The sequence below is a fragment of the Oryzias melastigma genome, linkage group LG8 (assembly GCF_002922805.2).
Source record: "Oryzias melastigma strain HK-1 linkage group LG8, ASM292280v2, whole genome shotgun sequence".
NCBI classification, from domain to species: domain Eukaryota; kingdom Metazoa; phylum Chordata; class Actinopteri; order Beloniformes; family Adrianichthyidae; genus Oryzias; species Oryzias melastigma.
Window position 1 is genome coordinate 875,780 of NC_050519.1, and position 17,937 is coordinate 893,716.

The 17,937-nt window shown below is 38.5% G+C and overlaps 1 protein-coding gene across 1 annotated transcript in view; it reads right to left on the reverse strand.

The window, feature by feature from the left end:
- rbfox3a (RNA binding fox-1 homolog 3a) overlaps window positions 1-17,937 on the reverse strand; it is a gene marked incomplete in the record, with an annotated part of 614,011 nt that overhangs the window by 420,161 nt on the left and 175,913 nt on the right. Inside the window, 1 exon segment of the mRNA XM_024272938.2 lies at window positions 6,801-6,890.

The following is a 17,937-nucleotide window of genomic DNA, read 5'->3' on the forward strand; positions in this document are numbered from 1 at the left end:
ATGATCTACAATGATCTACAATGATCTACAGTGATCTACAATGATCAACAATGATCTACAATGATCTACAGTATCTACACCACAGGTGTCGAACTCCAGGCCTCGAAGGCCGGTGTCCTACATGTTTTCCAACCAACCTGCCTTTGAAGCTCCTTATTGGCCAAACACACCTGATCCAGGTAATCAGCAGCAGATGAGGCAGGATTTCTGGAAAACCAGTAGGACGTCGGCCCTCGAGGACTTGAGTTTGACACCCCTGATTTACACGATGGAAAAACTCTCATTCTCAATTCAAATACAGACACAAAAATTCTAATCAAATATGGTCAAAATGGAGAGAATACGTCAAACTAACACAGACAGATTTTTGTTTTTTGTTGTCTTTAAATTGTGATGCTAGTTTATACGTGACCCCCTATAGGAGCTTTGGTTTGTTTGTTTTATTTTTTCTTTTGGCAATGAAATGCATGAAAAGACAAACAATTGTAGCAGTAAATGTGAATGTAATGTCCCTTTTCTAGAAAAAAAAGAATCCTGCTCTGTGAATGTCTTTAGCCTAAAGCTATTATCACATCGGTCGTGGCGACTCGCGTTCAAGCGGCCACTGTCACTAAAAAGTCTCCACAAACACCCGTTAACCCAAAGTGTGACATAAAGAACGGGCGTTTACTGATCCCTCTGGAAGTTCAACCATTTAACTTTTGACTGTTGAACCACAAAAACGCTGAACTTTGACCAACCAGGGCCTCAGATTTGATAGTGACACGGAAACACGGAAGAATCACGTTTTTAGGTATGATCATGAAGGAATTCATCATAGGAGTTGTTATCCGGACAGAATTCTATGGCGTCAAGCCTTTCACGTATCGGAATGGAGCTGGGAAAGAAAGATTTGTGGGATTTCCACTGCTTGGACTTTCACGACGAGTCTCTTTGTAGGTAAACAGAAAGAACATCACGGGGCGTTCATGAACCTCACTGAGCACGACCTTCAGTCACATGCACTCATATAGGGCAGATCTAGATTCTGTGGGTTTCTGGGTCGTCCGGTTCCGTGGAGCTCACAGGAGGAGCGGCCTGCAGGATGTTTGCATGAATTCTTCCCTTCTCCCAAACCCTCCATTTGTAGGGACATTTGTTGTAGCATGACCTTTTTAAAACCAATGTTGTGATGTATGTGCTAACGTAGCTAACCGACGACTATTGGTGACGTCATTGACAGGAAGTGACGTCCAAATTTGGAGACACTAGTTTTCCATAACTCTTCATTTAGAGGGTTAAAGGTTGGGGTGGGGAGAAGGGAATAACTGGAATAGGACCTGATTGGATGATTTCCTCACTTGTAGCAGTCAGACTACAGCAAAGAGCGTGCACGTTTCACGTGAACACCACTAAAGGGCGCCTTAGTCAGGATTCGGAGAGGTTGAAAAAAGGAAAAATCTGTACGACTCGCCTGCTTCCTCCTTATGTGTTGTAAAAATGTTCTGTCGCCCGCAGCACGCCCGTAGGAAAAATCTAACTTTTTCTCTGTATGGGTTAACTGAGCGGTCTATGATCTTCTAGTTTACTGCGGTCCACAAGTGTGTCTCTACAGGTTTGACCATTTTTCCATATCCACCCGTAAGGACAGTTTCCATAAACCAGGTGACTTCTTTTTACCTGATCCAGTTCAGCAGAACAAATCCCTCCTGAGGCTGTTGGAGAACCAGCAGGGATCTGGAGAACAACCCGAGTGTCCACTGAGACCTCGTATAGAATATGACATGAAGGAGAAGGCCGCTCAGACGAGGAGTTTCGGTTTTCCTCCTGTTTTGCTTAATGTCTTCTTTTTTTGCACAAACAGAACGTTCAGAGATGTCATCCATTTATGCTCTTTGATCACACAACAGGTTTCCATGCAAACTAAACAGACTCTTCCTTTGACCTCAAAGAGACGTTCCTCTTCAAACAGTTCGGCTGAAAGTCTCACTGGTGGCAAAATGTGTCGTCGTGTGTTTGCGACGGAGAAGTGTCAGAAATGATAGAAAAGTGGGATTTCCTCCCTGATCCACTTTAGATGCTAAATAATACATTTAGATGAAAGTTTGAGGAACTTTTGACAAAGAAACAGCAGTTCCTGATTCAGATATAAAACAACTGGACATTTAATTCATAGTGAATGTTGAGGGGAGTTTGTCTTTGTAAACAAAGGTCAACGTTCTAAAAATACATTTGAATAATGTGTGTTCATTTTGTGTTTCTTGTGCTGTTTTTGTAAATATAAAATATGTTTATTTTAAAACCCACATTTGACATTTCTGAATTTCATGAGTGTCAAAGTTGGGATGAATAAACAATAAAATGTCAGAAGGACGTTTATGAGCTAAAAATAGTGAGAAGCTTAAATAATTCAAATATCTGAGTGTTTTTGTGGTATTTACGTTTTTATGGTTAAATGTAGAGTTTGGCCATTCTGTAAAGTTTAAAGTTTTTCTTTTTAGATATGACCAATCCTTTCATATTTATATGCTGTAAATCACATATTTTCCTGTGTAGTCGTGCTATCGTCTGATGTTTTGTTTAGAGATTTATCTGCTTCTGCTTGAAAATGAGTTGATTTTACTTCAGATTTTAGTTTAATGCTCAACAATTAATACAGCTTTAAATCTAACTGTGAAATGTACTAAATTATTGATTTTAAAATTAGCTAAACAAAGCTGAAAACAGTTTGTAATTATGAAAAGAAAACTTGAACAGGTAATAAATAAACGGGAAAAATCTCAGTAAAAACGACGGTTCTGGTGTTGGATGCTAACAGTACAAACGTTAATGTTACATAAGCTAAAAAAATGACTATTTTACAGTGGGGTGTATACTGGCAAGAGTCTAGCAATACAATACGTATCGCGATACGAATCTTATGATACAAAATGTATCGTGATACATCCCAGGACTATACATGAACAAATCTTCACGATCTTCTTTTAGACTGAAGCTCCGTTCATGAATCAAGTTTCGGTTCAGTTCCCATCCCAGTAAATAGTAAGAAGTAGACGTCTCATAACAACAGAAACCACGAGGCTGACCGAACATTTAACACAAGAGGATTCCAGTGAAATCTTGTTGTTGTTTAGGTGTAGATCTGCTCAAAGAGGCTCAGTGTTCTGTGCTGCCCACTAGTGGTTGGAGGTTTAAGTGTAAAACAGAAGTAAGACGCTGAAGGACGCCGATTAATTATCAGTTAAATATCATGATGTCAGCATTTGTAATCAATGCAGGTATGAAATATTGATATATATCGCCTCATAAAATATTATGGTATATTGCAGAATGAAATATCATGATATATCGGCAAATGAAATAACGTGATAAATCACCAAAATAAATATTGTGATATATGACTTTATGATATATTAAGATATATTACAGCAAACAAAATATTGTGATAAATCTATAGAATGAAATATCGTGATATATTGCAAAACGAAATATTGTGATATATCGTCGAATGAAATATCACGATATGAAGCCGAATTAAATATTGCGATATATCTCCAAATCAATTCCCCCCTATACCTCTAGTTTACAGCCTAATAGAGCTAAAATCCTTATTTAAACCTAAAAAAACATTTCAGCTAGTTTTGTAAAAGGATAAAATGTCAAAAAAATTTGCTAGATGATCTAAAATAAAAAAAAAAGACCAGCTGAACGTGGAACTACATTTGGTCAAAGCTCTTTCACAGTAAATGATCCACAGATCTGGAACACCAAACCTGTCAAATTAAAAGCCTCCGAGATCTAAAACTATTTACTTGTAAAGTAAAACAACAGCTTGAGTCCACTCAATCCTGTGAACATAAGAACCGTATTTTTACCAGTGTTTTGTAGTAAATATTCTGCGTTCTTTGTGTTAATGTTTGTGTTTTTGTTCAATTATTTGTTTTTTCCTGGTCTGCAAATGACCTGATGACCAGCAAACATCTGTGGACAAGTGTAATAATGTGTTCTTTGTCCAGTCCCTTTCAAATAAATAAATAAAAATAAATAAATGAACGTTTTCATATGAAATAAATCATTAAAACTGTGTTTGATGCAGTCTAAAGATTATTTAAGACGATGTATTTGGAGTTTTAATTACACACAATGTAAAGCACACAACTTTGCTGAATCCCACATGTATGAACACATCGATATGAAAAAGAAAACAATCTAAGTCAGCACTAACAAGTAGAACTCCTGAATGAACTTAGAGACATCCAGCAGCTCTTTAACGTCCTCTGATAAACTCCTGAGATTCCAACATATGCAATTAATCCTGTGTTACCTCGCTTCCAGACGCTGCAATTAAAGCAGAAAGTGACAATACCCAGTAAACAGCACTATGGAACCACGGCAGATTATTGCAGATCTTTAGCGTCTGCTGGTCTGTAAACTTTTCTCCTTAATTCAAAGCTGCCATCATCTGGCAGCTTTTGGCATTTTCTTTTTTTGTGTGAATGGATTTACCTCATAGAGAGGCTGCGTTTGAGTCTCTATTTGTGTGCATTTGATATATGGTTTAAAAGAGCCCGAAAATCCGATAGAAGGGAATTCAATTAGGCCGCAAAGTACTGAAGGCAAATGACTTCCCCTATAGTTTCAGGTTTTCATCGAGCGAAGCAGCAAAAAGAGCAGAAATGTGGTTAACAGAGAAGCAGAGAGGGAAAAAAGATGAGATAATTCAACAAGCTTCCTCCTAAACCACTCGGAAACCTCCAGAGTTTAATTGCTAGAAGGCAACATTATCCCCGGCAACACGCGGCCGTCTGCTGGCCGGCGTTCGGCGGCGGGTACCTGCCGGATCCACTCCCCGCACAATCCAGCGCCCACTGAGCCATTTAATCCTCTCAGGCCCTCCTCCTCTGGAGCACCGCTTCAATCCCGTTGTGACCAGGGAAAATCTCCTGTCCTCCATTTATGTCGGGTGCGTGCCTTAAATAAGACCAATCAGGTGCTGGGATTGAGCAGAACGTGGAGGAGAGGGGGCGGCAGGAGGGGTGAGAGGACGTGAAACAAAGACGCTGGATTTGCTGCGGTGAAATCTGCGGCTACTTTCCATCCGTCTGCGGAGCGGCCGCATTTCTGTTCGTGTCGAGCGAGTCGGTGAGACGGGCGCTTCCTGTCGAGTCATCCGCCCTCACAAGGTTACGCTTGAAGTCTTGGAGGAGGAAACGGCAGCACTGGAATACCACTTACTTCTCATTTTGAGGTCGTCCTTGAAAAGAGAACTTTGACGTGCTTCGCAAAAATCAAGGAATTTTTGTGCCTCCACGTTTTTTTAGATCAACATTTCCTGAATTGCAAACGAAAGTAACGTTTTAAGAATAAAACTTCAAAATTTGCAGATAAAAAAGTTGAATATTTGCTTCCAAAAACTTTTTTTTTTATTTTAAAAAAACATTTTTGCGTTTGCAGCATAAATGTTTTCAGATGTGTGACTGATCGACGATCAAATAGTCGACGACCCCTAAAAGTCACAGCCGATTGACTATTTTCCGGGTCACGAGCAGCAGACGTGTGTCTCCAGCTCTCCTCAACTCTTCGGCTTCTAAAGTCTTTTAAAGTTGCTCACAAGCGACTTTAATCACGAGCTGCTGGAAAACCGCCACCACAACGAGGAGAGTTGGACATGGCACCGAAGAGAAGTTTTGAAGATGATTTGACGGAGCTCAAAACCGAACGATAATTCATGTAAAGAGAATGGTCGAGTCGGGTGGGATTATATAAGTTCGCTTCCTTCCACTCCCTTTCAAGCGATCAACTTGTGATTCATTATGTGATGTTATTTTATCTATTATGACCTGATTGCTTGAAATAAACCATTTCATTCATTCATATATTCACTATTAAAAAAGTCGACATAGTCATGACCAATTTACTATTAAACTAGTCGTCATATTTATGGCTAATCGACTATTAGAATAGTCAAAATACAGTAGATGGGACTATATTGACTATATAAATTGTCTATTCAAATAATCAATATAGTCATGATCAATTGACCATTAAAAAAGTTGACATAGTCACGATCAATCGACTGTTAAATTAGTCCACATGGTTGCAACCAATTGACTATCAAATTAGTCAATATAGTAGCGACTATTAAAATAGTCGTCAGAGTTGCGACCACTCGACTGTAAACATAGTCGAGGACTATTTTATTAGTTGATTCATCAAGACTGTGTCGCTTATTATTATTAAAGTCGCGTCTAACCGACTATTAAAATAATCGATTATTGATCGACTACTTTAACAGGTGATTAGTGGTGACTAGTCGAGTATTCGAGACGATGCATCAGAAAACTTTCATGATGCAAACACAAAGATTTTTTTGAAAGCAAATATTTAATATTTTCATTTTTTAGGAATAAAACGTTTTGTTTGCATGTTAGGAAACGTTCTTAAAACCTTGACTTTTGTTCAGCATATGTTGGCACAGAGATTCCTCCATACACAAACGCCGTGTCTGAGTGTCGCTCAGAAAGAAGACTGTTTCAAGTCATTCCACTAAATGGCAGAAGAAGATAAATGATTATTTCTTGGTTGTCCACTGGTTTGCAGCTCGAGTCAATATAGCATTTAGAAACCTGCTGAGACGTCTTTTAATTAAAAGATGAGCTAAATAAAGAGAAACAACAGAAGCATCTCGCTGAGGAACCCTGCTTTGTTCCTCTATAGGCGGCTGCTTATACACACAGAGGAACGTCTTCCCACAATGCCGAGCAGATGCTCGTACAAACAGTAAAGGCGTGATTCTCCTGCGTTTGTTCAAACGTCCGTACCTGTCTGAGAGGCTGAAGGAGCGGGAAGTGAAGCTCTGCAACGGCAGCAGGTGAAGTCCAGGAGGAGAGCAGCCGAACGGCAGGCAGCTTCTGCAGGAACAAGAACCATGTTTTATTGATGGTGGTGAGAACATGGAGACTCCTCAGCACAAACAACCAGTCAGAAGAAATGGAAAAAAGGAGCTTTCAGAGTTCACCCCAATGCGAAAGTTAAATATTTTTGAAAGTTTTTTTTCTGATTTGTGTCCTCAATTTTGTAAACACAATTTATTTTAGAGAATGAAACACCAGCGAGAAAAAAATCTACCGACCAATCAGGAGCTTGATTTAAAATGTAACCAAACTATTACAATTACTGTTCATTTTTGTGATTGGTCAACTGGTGTGAGTCAGACGTCATCTCAGAAGTTTCACGTCATCATGCTCTGCAGTTCCAGTATAAAAGCCCCGCCCATCTTTGATTCTGTAACCGCCGTTAGCGTGTTAGCTTTAGCATGGCTCTTAGCTGTATTTTCAAAAATCTTCTGGCTTGCACAACTTTCCTGTAGACTTAGAAGTCAGACAACAGCAGTTTAGTGTAACTGAATCCAGAGAACTCCGTCCTGGTGATGGATTTGGAATGGACATTTCACTCGGGATTGTTAGCTTAATACGTTAGCCTTTACTAGCTTATGATGCTAGCATTATTTTACCACTACCCTTCGGTCTGGACCATGAGCTAAAATCTTTGCTCAGTACCACTCTCCATATTGAAGAGTGACGTCTCAAGCTAACCTCACTGTCATTTCAGATCCAAACACACCTCCCCCACTCAGCCCCGCCCCTTTTTGTGCATTTTTCGAATCTGGACCGAGAGTGGAGTCAGCCTCCACTGCTCTGTTGTGTTAACCTTTACGTATAAAAATATCCACAATCAGATTACAACAGTTTATTTAAATACAGATCCACCACTACGCAGATGACACTCTGCTCTGTTTTACTGTTGGACCAACAAGCTAACTGGCTGTGTGCTTGTTTATGATGTAAGCACCTCCATAACTAACAGTCAATGTGTCACATTTAATATCACTTTAAACTGCTGGCGCCGTTTGTTCGATGTGGTGAACATTTCTCTCACTAACTACCTCTGTTTTCCTTTTTTTTAAATCAGGTGTTCTTCCTGCTTCTACTAGAAGTTTATTCCTCTAACGCCAACACACTTCATCCCTAGGTCGTCACATATTGACGTTTGGTTAAGGACCTCTCCATAGCAGTTTTTTGACCTGCTGTCTGTTTGTAAAATCAAGGGTCCACAACCCTCGAGATGGATGCGATACTGGTCCTCGGGACGCGTCCAGCACCGGTACAAAAACTCTAAGTCTGCACCGGATGCAGAGCCAAACACAATCCTGGATCTGAACCAATACCAAACACAGTATTGGGCGAAAACCGGATCTGGACGCCAACTAGTACCAGGCTAGAGTACCAGTGCACCCCTTGTCCCGGTACTGGACCGGTTCTGGTTCATGGCCCGGAAGTTGGAGACCTGTGATTTAATAGAAACAACCAGCACGTCAAAAAATGACGAGGTTGGGACACCAAACAATGTCAAAAAGGAGAGGTTCTTAACCAAAATGTGACGAGTTGGGGATGAGAATGTGTTTCTAAAGCAGTGACCTCTGACCTTTGGATGAGGCTGAAGTTCGTATCTGATTTTTTAGCTTCCATTTTCCCTTCAACTTTTGAAAGTAAAGTTGATCTTCATCCTCTGTAAATATCTGCAGTTGCTTTAAACTTTGTGTACACTGGATTTCACTTAAGAGCCACTTAAACACTTTTAACTGTTAAACTGGAAACTAAAAATCAGACGACAACTTTAACGCAATGAATAAATACAAAAAAGGTCACTAAAGACGTTTTTTTTCAAAATAATAGAGAAATATGAATCCACAGTTGAAAAACTTTATCAGCAACATCCTCATAACAATAGACAGTCAGCTGCATTCTTATTATGGTCTGTGGGAACAACAATAATCCTTATGTGGAGTAAAGTTCTTTGATCTCTGGCCCGGTACCAACTGTCCCACGGGCCGGTACCTGTCCACTGCCCCGGTTTTTAAGGTAGAACACTCAGTAAAACGGTACTAGTTGAATTTTATTGGCTCCAAACTTTTCCCCTCTAAAGTGAATAAAATGGTCTTTTTTGTTTATTTCTTTCATCCCAAATAAATATTTAATTTGTTGAATCCGTTCAAACCGGTTTAATATAAACAACGTTGCAGCCGTTTCATTAATTTCTCTGGAAATTGCGTCAAGTCGAGACAAGAAAGAACCAAATTCGGCGGGTTTATGCAATCTTTTCTGGATGTGTCAGGCTGCCATTGAGCCACGGAACGTTTGAAAAGAGCGGCTGCTGGGAGACGTCTGCCTTCAGGGCTTTCTGGCAGAACAGTTCCTGGCAAAAAGGTTGAAGGAATCAGGAGAGACGGATAATAATGATAAAAAAAAAGCTGCTGCAGTGACCAGCCTGCAGCGTCTGGATGGATGCATGTTTGCGCTCCATGCTTGCTGGAATGGTTTTATGCGACCGCATTGATTGGCTGCTGATTATGGTGAGTCATCACAGAATTTCTTCAGATCTAAAGTGAATTTACAAAGTTTCTAAAGGTATTTCATCTTTAAACCTTCTGGGAGTGTAAACTGAAGAGATTCCACTTTGACTTAGCAGAAGACAACAGTATTTCCTGACGAACGGCTCCTCCTCGCCAGCCTCCAGCCACCAGGAGAGCGGTGGGAGGTTCCACTGATCATCTCTGCGTGTGCTGCAGACAAGTGACCCGCTGAGCAGAATTGTTTCCAGGAGGAATCATCTTCCTCCATGTCGTCTTCAAGCAGCAGAGATAAGAAATGATGTTTGATTTAAGATCTGTGGTGGTTCCATGAGCCTACAAAGACACTTCCTGTTCACTGAAGAAATGAGGCTTTTATTGTGGAAGAATGACTGTCAAAGTAAAATAGTCTTTCCTCGCTATAATGCAGTTCTGCAGTCCTGTGGTTTCCATTAGGGGTGTAGGTCGATTTGCTGATAGATCACAATATTGTGATATTTCATTGTATCGATTTGAAAATGCTGACAAGATGATATTTAATTAGTTGTTCACGAGCGTCCAACTTTTGTTTTCCATCCAAACCTCCAGCCACTAGTTGGCAGCTAACCCTGAATACGAGCTTAGTTTTCTTGTTTGTATTCTTTTATGTCAACGATACTTTAATGCGATTCACCTTTTTGGAGTTTGATGATTTAATCTCTGTGTAGTTTTAACACATTTTCTTTACAGTCCTTACATTCTGCATCCTGATTGGCTGCAGACCTTGTCAATCTGTCTCCTGTACAGAACAGGGCTGATGGAATCGATTAATCGATCTAAGCTCAACAGATCAATAATCAATACATTAAAGTAGAGATCGATCTAACGGATAAAGTTAAAGTCCGCTAGCTTGATGCTAACGTATAATGGGATTTCCCATAGGACAGCTAATGCTAACGGTCGGTTGATTTAAACATACATTGCAACTCAATGAACATCTTTATATGAATTTCTTAAACTCTTGTAAGAAATACATTTTTTAGTAACCATTTGTGGTCTAAAACGTTGTTTTTTGCTCATACTTTCTTCTTCTTCTGGAATAAGCTGTAATACTGTGGTGTGGTCGCCCTCTAGTGGTCAAACTGAAATGCCCTCCAGGAGAGACAGAACAATTATTACAGGATGTGAACGGTATCAGATTACTATGAATATCATCAAAACATATATAGATTATAATTTCTAAACAAATGTTTCTAAATGTGTAAAGTCAAAATTGAATAGAATTGAGAGGATAAAAAAAGAATAGAAAAAAATCAGAATTGAATCAAATCGATTCTGTAAATAATTGGAGATACCATGTCGTAGTACAGGATGTGTTCAGCTTGTAAATTAGGATAAATATTTAAATTACAACTCCTTTTTCTGAAAAGACTTTTAAAAAGATGTTTAAGTTTAAAAAAATGTATCTTTGTTTGACAAAAGTGTGGAATTATTGTGAGAAATACAATTAACTTCTTCATGGATTATGTTTTAAACTTAACTCATGCGATAAACGATGGAACATTTAATCACTTCATAATGAAGTTTCTCCCTCAAATGGCAGTTTTTTTTTTAAATTTAGGAGAAAAAATCTATTTTTTAAAATTTGGATAAAATCGAAAGTCAGAAAATGTAACTTTAGGAACTCGAACGGTGAGAAAACTCAAGAGTTTTCTGTAAAAAAACTTGCTGAAATGAGCTAAACCTGCAGGGTTTGGAAGCTAAGCTGGGAATTTATTCCAACTGGGTTCCTCGGTGAGTTTTTCAGAAAGTTGAAGTTGAAGTAAACCACGGTGGGTTTAATAGATCTTCGATCACAGGTTTACGTCGGGCTTCCTATCAAGGTTGTGTTTGTTGACGGTGGGAAAAAGCACACTCACAGTTGGAGAAACCCACAGATTTTCTAAATAAATGATGCGCAGCAAAAAGAAGAAATTTGGAATGTAGAAAACTTGCTGGAGAGGCCGGTAATGATGGACCGGAATGTCTGGAGCACTTTCACTTTCTTCAAAGACCTCTCCCAGCCAGCAGTGCTGCAGGGAAGAAGGTGCTGAGGTGGGAGGTTAGCTCGCACGCCGTCTGCTGCACCGGCGCCGAAGCCTTATGAAAATTGTAACGGGCCTGGGCACACAAAGCCAACAAAGCCGGCAAACCCAAAAACTGCGGGGCATTGGCTCATTTGCAGTTGGAGCGTGAAGGTCGTGTCTGAAAGTTGTGTTTGGTCAGAAAGTGGGGAGATGATGGGCTTCCCACCTGCTGCTTGATTTTTCCAGGAAATCTGGGCACAGCCAGCAATTTGGGTAACACGAGATTTCATAAATTGCGGGTAATGAGGCTCCGGGGGGACGAAAGCGCCGCCTCACGTGAGCGGGGGAACATGCAAAGAGACAAGCAGAGGTCTGAGGGGTCAGGCGGGAAGCATAACAGGGACACATAAACACTGCTGACAGGGAGAAAATATGAGGAAGCAGAGGGAAAGCTACAAAGAAATGGATGTTAGGGTCGTTTTACCGCCATTAACATCGCTGCCCTTGTCTGGAATGAGGATCGCGCTCACACACACACGTCTTTCTACACCTCACCTCTTCCCGCCCTCGCCGCAGCAGAGGTCGACATTTTAACTGCGGCCGCGAGGAGATGGCTTCCTTTCACCTTGACGGGCATATAATGAACATTTTTCATTTCCAGCTTAGCTTCACTTACAGAGTCAGTCAGCTATTTTCTCTTTGAACCTTTTCTGCTCTGACATTTCCCTCTGTGGTTTTGCCAGGATGATCTTCACACTGAATTTGTGCCCCTTTTAAAGGAACGGGCTACATTTCCGTCGATTTATTTTTATTTTATTTTTTCAAAGCGCTCATTTCCATAAAGGTCCCCCCCCTTGAATAACACAAACAGGCCTGGGGTGCGGCGGCAAACACAAACAATATGCTAATCACACCTGTTTCAATTAAAGGCCGGGTCTGCGTGAAATCCATATCATTACCACGGCATTGTTTTGCATTTTGACTCGGCTCCACTTTGAAGCCACGGGACAAAGTATGTGACTGATGGGCCCAGAAATTCATTTCATTTAGCATTGAAAGGAGGAAACGTGTAAACAAAACCAGGCTGACCCCGGCGCATTAAAACACATAATGGATTCTATGAAGGAGGAAGAAGTCTGCAGAACCTCCACTCTTCCAGACAAAGAGGAGCGTCTTCTAGGACACATTCGGGCTCTAAGGTGACGCTCTGCAGCTTCATGACATTCGGTTAATGACGCGGGAATCTCCAGTCGACTCGAGATATTAGAGAAAAGTCAGAAAAATAAACTAGAAAAGCTGCATTACCTGTGATAATGCTAGTGTGAATGCTTTTTGCTGAAAATAGTTGCTAAAGATTCTGAAGCTTTTTGCTGAAAATGGTGACACAGTTTACTTTAATTGCTGAAGAGATTTTCTGAAAATGCAAAAGTTATTTGCAGAATGTTAAATTTGCTAAAAGACTGGAAATGTTATTAAAGAACTATGAAAGAATTTCTGAAAATGTGTAGTAAAACTGCTAAAAAAATCTCTAATACATCCCAATTTAGCAAAAATATTGGGCATGTTGCTTAAATTTGAGCTAAACCCCAAATAAGCCAAAAAAGGCTAGCTCGTTGCCTAAAATTCCTTAGTAAACTAAATTAGTCAAAAACATTAGAATGTTGCTAAAATAGAAGCTAAATTCTATACTAGCCCCAAAAACCCCAGTAGATAACAAATTAGCCAAAAAAGGCATCATGTTTTAAAATATTAGCTAAACTCCAAATAGCCTCAAATTCCTCAGTAAACTAATTAATAATTAATGTCAGCCTGTTGAAAAAATAAAAGCTAAAATGCTAATTGGCTTATAAACACCTCAGAAGACAAATTAGCCAAAAACGTTAGCATGTTGCTAAAATAGAAGATAAATTCCAAATTAGCCAAAAAAGCTAGCACATTGTTTAATTACTTGCTAAACTCCAAAATAGCCTAAAGTTCCTCAGTAAACTATTCAAAAACGTTAGCATGATGCTAAAATAGAAGCTAAACTCTAAATTAGCCAAAAACGTTAGCATGATGCTAAAATAGAAGCTAAACTCTAAATTAGCTTTAAGACCAATAGGTCCATGAACGTTTTTGTTTTGCTGGTCTGAGCTGGAATCTGGATCAGAACCGGACGTCTGGATGGAAATGATATTAATGTTTGGCTAAAGGTGTGAGGGGCTGTAAGCTAGTGGGACAGCATGTAAACAGACAGATGATAGGAAGTGGGGGCGGGCTTACTTAGCGCCAACAGTCCTGTCCACCAATCAGAGATGAAATTCTACTGAACTCCTGCCGCTCTGCAGAAACTATGTCCTAGAAAACGACACAAGTTTGTAGATTTAGGCTAAAACGGTTTAATTATAATTATAAGTTGCTTTAAAAATAGATCAGAGGATAAACAAAGTAGGACTTTTAGGAATTTCCTGTCTTGACCCAATGAGGACCTTCAAAATAAAACGTCTCTTTTTCTAAAAGTGATGATCAGCTGATCTGATGAGCTTAGAAAAACATTTGAGAGAGAAAAAAAAAAAAACTCTCCCGTCAGAGACTTTAATATAAATTAATTTTTTTTTCACATTTTCAACAAATTTACAATCCAGCAACTTGAACAAACGAGCATCATCTGTGTATTGATACAGTTTTACTAAAATCACCAAAATCCCCAAAATGTAGCCGACTCAACAAATTTTTTTTAGGCGTCTTCCACTTGTTCAGGTAATGTTCTAATTTCTATACCTGCTATATTTATATTATCTCTGTATTGTTAGACTTTCGAGCACCATTCTTGTCTTTTAGTTCATGTATGATAATTAATGTTTAGCATCATTTATTTCTATTCTCCCTTTTTAGAGTTTTTTTTACTAAAATTCACAATTTTCCAGAATAATTTCCCTTTGTTCGCTGTGCTTAACGTCCTTTTTAATGTAAACAACAACAGCATCATTTTTACACACATTTTTTATTTTTATTTTATGACAATAATTCTTACTGTTGTTTAATCATGTTTATGTGAAGTCTAATCAGATATCAGACCTTTCTTTATTAGAGTTTTACATCTTTATTATGAATAATTATCAAGTCAATCACGATTTTGAGCTTGTGTCCGAGTTTCCGAGTGGAACAATCCGGCGCCCTGAAGTCTACAGTCAACTTACACTTTTTAAGAACCAAATGGTTCATTTTCCGAAGTGAAATCTTAATAAAAATTAACATTTTACGAAGTTTATTTATGAATGTTCTGATGAAGAAACTTCAATAAATCCATTAACATTTTTTAAATCCCAAATCATTCAAACCCAGTGAAACGTGGTCCATGTCATTGATGTATAGTTTTTTTTTTTTTGTAGGAACTTCTGGGAAGTTTTCTTATCTGTGGATTTAGGAATCATACATTCAAACACTCAGAAAATGAAAAGGGAGCGAATTCAGACATCGTTAATCTGGAATCTTATGAGTTTTTTAAAATGTTTCACTTCTTTTATTTCATTTTTTAAGCTTCATAAACGTAGAAAATCCAGTAATATAGTATTTCTAAAATGATTTAACTGATCTGTAGCTGCTGTTTGGGTTCAGGGCGGTTTATTTTTACAATCTTCTCTCCAACCTCCTGACTCTTCCAGCTGTTTTGGATGATTTTGACTTAAACTTTTTGACACGTTTCTATGGAAACAAAAGTTGCTGTTTTTACTTTTATTAAATAGTTTTTTATCACCTCTGCAGTCGGAGTTTTAGCAGGAAAACGTATTTCATTAAAGTCAATATTTGTGTTTCAATTCTGCACTGAAAACTATTTTTAACACTTGCAAAGATTTCTGACATTCGAGGTATTTGACGAGGATTGAAGCTGTTTTGAATTTACTCTACAGCAGGAATGTCCAAAGTGTGGCTCGTGGGTCAAATGTTTTCTCAAATGTCTCTCAGACCGACGTTCTTCTGTGAACCATTGCTGGATTATGATTGGCTGAATTCTGTCGTAAATTGTGGCAAACCTCACGTGATTTACATTTAGATGTTCAAAGCATTTAACTTTCTATAACTCAGATTTAATCTGGACGTCTTTATGATTTTCAGACTTTTCTTCATTTCTAGTCTTCATAAAATCAACGGTAAAACTATATTTAGATGTATTTGTGTTCTTTGTGAAGACATGGAAAGTTTCTTTAACTTTCATTAAATCATTCATTTATGTTTCATGTTATTATAAGAGTTCAAGAATCCTGACTGAACCGTCCTGAGTCTGTCCTCAGATTTTATTTTCTCTAAATCATTTGACGCCTCTGTTCTGCACTTTTCCTAAAAATGGTCTTAAATTTGCAGAGTTGTGAAGTATTTTGTCTCATTGAGGATCAAAATACAAGGAAATTATTTAAATGAGTCCAAATCCTTTTGCTCCAAACGTAACAATAAAAAAAGACAAAAAAACTCTAATTTCACGGTTATTTTTTGCTAAAGATGTTATTTTTATGGAAACAAAATTATAGATTTCTGATGTCAGAATAAATGGTCGATTAAGATTTTAGGAGAATTTATTAAGATGGATCAATGTTTGCTAAGATTCTCATTTTGTTCCCAAATGAGTCACTTTTACTTATTACACTATTTTGTTTTTAACAGCAACAAATAAAATACAATTATGTTAAAAAAGGTAAAAAAAATACTATTTGCTTAGAACGAACAAAAAATGAGTTCTGTGAACATTGACGTGTTCATTCGATCACTTTTTCACAGAAGAATACTCTTTGATCTGTGCTCCAGTACGTTGTCATGGTAACGCGACGCTGAGCCTCGACTGCAGCGGCGAAGAAAGGCGACATGACTGCTGATCGCCATGATAGCTTCAGTTCAGAGAGAGTTCACCTTACCGCTTATGTTTGTCCAGAAGAAGAAGAAAAGTTTGTGTTGAAGAAACATCTGGACTATGTGACCAGAACCGGAACCATCATTTAAACCCGACAAAAGACTCACTTCTAACGCAATAAGAGAATCCTGCTTCTACTGTTATCACAAAAATGAAGGAGAGACTTCCTCTCTGGTCTTTTCTTGTTCAAAAGACACAAATTATCAAATAAAATGTATCTAGTAAAACATTGTGAGTAACTGATTAATCCTGATTAATTGATTAATCACAACACAAAAGTGTAATTAATTAAATACATTTTTTATTGTTCAACAGAATTAATGTTAAATAAACGTCCTAAATGTACAGTTTTGTGTGTGATTTCATATTTGCAGATATTCTAAAAAAATACTAAATACTAAAAAATTGCATTTAATTGCGATACATTTATTCTAGTTTACGATTAGTTAGTAATTTTTTTTAATCAAGTTGCAGCCTTAAAAAAAAAAGGTATTATGCTATGTGACATTCTATTTGAAGAAATTCTGTTTTTAATTATTCGTAAATAATCTACTAATTGCAATTAATCAATTAGTCGTGATTAATCGATTAATTGCAATTAATCGCGATGTTGTAATGATCATTTAATTGCAATTTATCATTATAAATCCTCTTAAATCAATTATTACAATTCATTGATTAATCGTCATTAATCACAACCCAAAAGTGTGATCAATCTGATTAATTTTTTAATCAATACACTAATTATAAATAAACATTATAATTGTACAGTTTTGTGTGTGACCTCATATTGTGATTATTCGTAGATAATAAGTGGTCTAAACAATTAATAATAAAAAAAAGAATCACGATTTATTGCGATTAATTTTTCCTAGTTTGCAAGTAATTATTTTTTTAATCGATTTGCAGCAATAAAAATGTATTATTGGTCTTTTTTAGATTCTATTTAAAGTAATTCTATCTCTCAAAGTTTGTGTGGAACTCCTTGTTTCTAGATGTGCTGCTGAGTAAAAATGACTTTTATTTTATTACTTTCTCGGGATTTTCTTCCTCAGATTGTCAGTATTTTTGGGATCTCTGAGTCAAAGGAAAAACAGAACCAAACAAATCCGGAAACAAAGCGGCTTCCACATCATCAGGGTTTGTTCAGGTCCACATAAGCTCTGTAGGTCGTCTGCCCACATCGGCAGAGAAAATACCTCCATGTGGGTTTTCTGCCCCCCCCCCCGGGACGGCGAGCGTTTCATAACTGTGACGGAACGTGAATAATCCCGACCGCCAACACCGGAGGCGTCCGGAGGCCGCCGGAGTCCAGAGATCCTGACGTGCAGCCGGGATACAAACAGGCGAGCGTGCCGGCGTTTGGGCGTGCAGGGGGGGCGGCGGGGGGGCTTTCCAGGACAGCTGGCGGGAAGTGGGAGCGCTCTGGCTGCTGGAAGCAGCAGATTCAGGTGACATCTGCGCCTCCTGTTGCAGAGCAATCCGAGAAACACTAAAAGTGAATTACAACATTAATGATAGTGCTCTGCAAGCTGTCGCTCCGTATTACGCCTCCATTAATCCTTGCATGGGTACTCAAACGGGGGGGGGCACAAACCCCCCAACAAAGCTGTGAAGAGGAG